Here is a 5,184-nt window from a genome sequence, read left to right on the forward strand (position 1 = left end):
GCAAGCGACTCGACGGCACATAACAACAACAATATATCTCATTACGAGAACCCAATCTGTCTATTTTATTAGAAAGTTCTAAAACTTGTTTACTTACTTTCTCATGAGGACTATCATCCTGGATTATATTGCTCAATTCCTCCGGAGTTGGAGGTAGAGGAAATGTATTCTCCTTTGTATTGTTCTGCCCACGAAATGCCCCTTTAAAGAATAATCCACATGTTTGTAAATAAAAATAAGCACTTTATTCCAGAGACTATCCACATGTGGAGACTTTCTTCCTCCGTAGGAAGGTGGTGAGGGAAAAAAAAACCCCGAGTCCCCCTCCACAATTGTTTTTATGGCTTTCCTGGGTGCCACTATCAGGGCAGGGAGATTGAGATCATGGTTGGTGGGTTGGGGGATCAGTCATGTGGGTCAGCTTTTGATGGGCTGGCTACTTTGCCCGCCTTTACTCTTTTTGTGTCACGTAGACACTAGTTAATTCTTTACTTTGCAAGGACAGATAAGATTTTGCCCAGGGCATTTGTGTTTGCCTTAAGCTAAGAATTTTTATGGCCTGCTTCTGCTTCTGGTGTTAATGGGGGTTTATAAAAAAGTGGGGTTTTTTCTGTCCCTTCAGTATCAGATTCACTATCACTCTGTTTTGAAGTGGTTTTTTTCTTCTAACTTTTCACACCTTTCCTCTTCAGACTGGAATGGTTTTAAAGCTAATGAGATCAAATCACATGGTAACCAAACCGAAACAGGAATCACAGGTGTTTCTTGCCTTCCGCTTAACCTCCTTTAATGTAATATCACTTAATTCAGATTTGTGCAAAGATTCAGCCATCTTTCTTTGCAAATTTTTTGGCTTGTGAGTACAATCCTGCACAGACATTTTTACTATTCTTTTCAAAACCCTTACTGGCCAAAAATTAATAGGAGTCTGTTCTCCTTTTTTGATATGCTTTTCATAAAGCTTGCACAACATTTTGCCAAGTTTTTAAATTTAACTGAACTTTATTTGGTGGTTTAAACCAATGACAGTGTTTCTGCACATACTGGAACAACTGCAAAAATGACCTTTCTCTAACTTTTACCCCTGAGCTTTTAAGTAATTCTATAATTAATGTAATATATTGAACTTCAGAGGATGTGCTGTTCCCCATGATTCCTTTTTTTTTTCCACTTCTACCTCTGACTTTTTAAGCAATTCACTTCAGACAGATGGTAGGGGAAATCCTCATGAAATATTTTTCAAGAATTTCTAGCAAAATTCAGGGTTTGAAGATTTCTTCATGATCCTGCCTTTAATTTTACCAAAAGTTTCACTTACCCTGAGCAAATTTCCTTTCGGTTTCTTGGTGTCTGCACGAAAAGGAGAGAGAAAGAAAGAGAGACTACCATCTTGTCCCAAAGAAAGAGAGACTACCATCTTGTCCCAGGTTTGGGTGCCAGAATGTTGGGGGTGAGGGGCAGCAATTCCAACCACTGAAGGGCCCCCATTCCAGCTTCCCTGTATCTTTACTGAAAATGATCAGGAAGTATATCACAAAGATAATTCAATGCAAATGAAGCCAAGCTCTTTCTATTGAAAACCTTCCCCTTGACTCAGGAGGGAGGGGGGTCAGCAAATACAATGCAAGAATCCTGTAAACCCTTAATCGTCTTGGTGCTCAGAGTAACTTCCATTCTGAAATAGCATTTGGTTTATTACAAATATTTAGTATTGCCTTCCATAAGCAGGAGGCAATGTTGGTGAAAGAGGAAGTTTAGGCTGCTCTGAAGGACTTGGCAAAAAATGAAGCCTCGGCCGCCATCTTTGGCGCGACTTGCCCCACTTGTTTCTGCCTGGGAGAATCCACCGCCATCCGCCACCATGGTGAACTTCAGGGTAGATTAGATCCGGGCCATTATGGACAAGAAGGCCAACATCTGCAACACATCCATCATCGCCCACGTGGACCACGGCAAGTCCACACTGATGGACTCGCTGATCTGCAAGGCCGGCATCATCGTGTCAGCGCAGGCCGGGGAGACCCGCGTCACGGACACGGGCAAGGATGAGCAGGAGCGCGGCATCACCATCAAGTCCACCGCCATCTCCCTCTTCTACGAACTCTCTGAGAACGACTTGAACTTCATCAAACAGAGCAAGGATGGCTCTGGCTTTCTCCTCAACCTCATCGACTCTCCTGGGCACGTGGACTTCTCCTCTGAGGTGACGGCCGCCCTCCAGGTCACTGACGGAGCCTTGGTGGTGGTGGACTGCGTGTCTGGGGTGTGCGTGCAGACTGAGACAGTGCTGTGGCAGGCCATCGCCGAGCGCATCAAGCCTGTGCTGATGATGAACAAGATGGACCGAGCCCTGCTCGAGCTGCAGCCAGAACCTGAAGAGTTCTACCAGACCTTCCAGCGCATAGTGGAGAACGTCAGCGTCATCATCTCCACCTAGGCGAGGGTGAGAGCGGCCCCATGCGCAACATCATGATTGATCCCGTCCTGGGTACAGTCGGCTTTGGGTCTGGCCTCCATGGCTGGGCCTTCACTCTCAGGCAGTTTGCTGAAATGTATGTTGCCAAGTTCGCTGCCAAGAGAGAAGGCCAGCTGGGGCTTGCTGAGTGGGCCAAGAAAGTTGAGGACATGATGAAAAAGCTCTGGGGTGACCTTTATTTTGACCCTACCAATGGCAAGTTCAGCAAGTCAGCCACAAGCCCCGATGGCAAGAAGCTGCCCCAGACATTCTGCCAGCTCATCCTGGACCCCATCTTCAAGGTCTTTGATGCAATTATGAACTTCAGGAAAGAGGAGACTTCAAGCTGGACAGTGAAGACAAGGACAAAGAGGGCAAGCCTCTGCTGAAGGCTGTGATGCGCCGCTGGCTGCCCGCTGGGGATGCCCTGCTGCAGATGATCACCATCCACCTGCCCTCACCTGTCACAGCCCAGAAGTACCGCTGTGAGCTGCTCTATGAGGGGCCCCCCCAACGATGAGGACACCATGGGTATTAAAAGCTGTGACCCTAAAGGCCCCCTGATGATGTACATTTCCAAAATGGTGCCAACCTCCGACAAGGGTCGGTTCTATGCCTTTGGACGGGTCTTCTCTGGGCTTGTGTCAACTGGCCTGAAAGTCAGGATCTTGGGACCCACCTACACCCTTGGGAAGAAGGAAGACCTGTATCTGAAGCCGATCCAGAGGACCATCTTAATGGTGGGCTGCTATGTCAAGCCCATTGAGGACGTGCCATGTGGGAACATTGTGGGTCTGGTGGGTGTGGACCAGTTTCTGGTGAAGACTGGCACCATCACCACCTTCGAGCACATACACAACATGTGCATCATGAAGTTCAGCGTCAGCCCTGTGGTCAGGGTCGCCGTGGAGGCCACCTTGCCCAAGCTGGTGGAGGGCCTGAAGTGGCCGGCCAAGTCGGATCCCATGGTACAGTGCATCACTGAGGAGTCAGGTGAACACATCATTGCTGGGGCTGGGGAGCTGCACCTGAAGATCTGCCTGAAGGACCTGAAAGAGGACCACGCCTGCATCCCCATCAAGACATCCGACCCAGTGGTCTCCTACCGTGAGACCGCCAGCGAGGAGTCCAATGTGCTGTGCCTGTCCAAGTCCCCCAACAAGCAAATCAAAAGAAGAACTGCTTTGGGAAAATTGGCTGTTATGGACCTCTCCAGAGTGCTGAAGAGCAATGATGTCAGTCTAGATACAAAGGTGTGCCTAATCCAGACCATGGTTTTCTCAGTTACTTTTTATGCTTCAGAAAGTTGAACAATGACTAAGGATGACAAAAGAAGAATAGATGCCTTCTAGTTGTGGTGCTGGAGAAGAGTCTTGAACTCTTCTACCATGGACTGCCAAGAAAACAAAGAGGTCTGTCTTGGAGAGGGTGAAACCAAGTCTATAAATGAAGGCACGGCCCTTCCCCGATGGCCTGGCTGAGGTCATCGACAAGGACGAGGTGTCCGCCCAGCAGGAGCTCAAGCAGGGGGCCTGCTACCTGGCTGAGAAGTACGAGTGGGATGTGCTTGAGGCTCGCAAGATCTGGTGCTTCGGGCCCAATGGCACTGGCCCCAACATCCTCACTGACATCACCAAGGGTGTGCAGTACCTCAGTGAGATCAAGAACAGCGTGGTGGCCGGCTTCCAGTGGGCCACCAAGGAGGGGGCACTGTGTGAGGAGAACATGCAAGGTGTGCGTTTTGATGTCCATGAGGTGATCCTGCATGCTGACACCATCCACCGTGGGGGTGGCCAAATCATGCCAATGCCCGGTGCTGCCTCTACGCCAGAGTGCTGACTGCCCAGCCCCACCTCATGGAGCCCATCTACCTGGTGGAGATGAATCTCCACTTGTCCTGAGCAAGCAGTTGGTGGTGTCTACAGTGTCCTGAACAGGAAACGAGAGCATGTCTTTGAGAAGTCCCAGGTGGTTGGAACCCCATGTTTGTTGTGAAGGCCTGCTTACCTGTCAACGAGTCCTTTGGCTTCACAGCGGACCTGAGGTCCAACACTGGTGGCCAGGCCTTCCCGCAGTGCGTGTTTGACCACTGGCAGATCCTGCTGGGGTACCCCTTCAACAACACCAGCCGCCCCAGCCAGGTGGTGGCTGAGACGCACAAGCGCAAAGGCCTGAAGGAGGTCATCCCGGTCCTGGACAACTTCCTGGCCAGTGTGCCCACAGCAACCCATCTTCGTATTCCCACACCTGGAGATGCCCCCGCCCACCGGGCCTGCTCAGTGCCATCACTCACCTCCACTCACAGCACGTCGCCCAGTATTTATTCAAGATTGCAGAGGAGAGTGGCCTTTTCCAAGGACTCATTTGGTTAGTGGGGGAGGTGGGTGGGACACCTGACACTTGCCCCTGTTTGTTTGGAAGGAAACACAAATGTCCAAAAGCTTTAAGAATTGGTGCATTAAAAGGTTTATTTGGGTGAGTGGCCCTTACTGGACTCCCTGCCCCTTCCTGAGGGGGGGACGGGGACAGGCTAGACATTTCTCTATAGACAGAAACTAGAAGACATGAAGTTGTGTGTGCCAGTGACAAAAAGGAAATACAACTGACAGCTAAGGAAGCAAAGGAAGATGGAACCTCTGGGTTCAACCAGCCATCCCCACTGGACCCACCTGGGAAAACACTTTGCAGTCCAGAGGGGAGCAAATGACAGGAAAATATCTTCTAACAGA

At 49.7% G+C, this 5,184-nt stretch overlaps 1 pseudogene; it reads left to right on the top strand.

The window, feature by feature from the left end:
- The first annotated feature begins 1,861 nt into the window (after positions 1–1,861).
- On the top strand, positions 1,862–4,827 carry LOC102873462 (annotated as a pseudogene).
- The last annotated feature ends 357 nt before the right edge of the window (positions 4,828–5,184 follow it).

The sequence above is a fragment of the Elephantulus edwardii genome, unplaced genomic scaffold (genome assembly GCF_000299155.1).
Source record: "Elephantulus edwardii isolate Elephantulus edwardi_28Jun2011 unplaced genomic scaffold, EleEdw1.0 scaffold00219, whole genome shotgun sequence".
Taxonomy (NCBI): domain Eukaryota; kingdom Metazoa; phylum Chordata; class Mammalia; order Macroscelidea; family Macroscelididae; genus Elephantulus; species Elephantulus edwardii.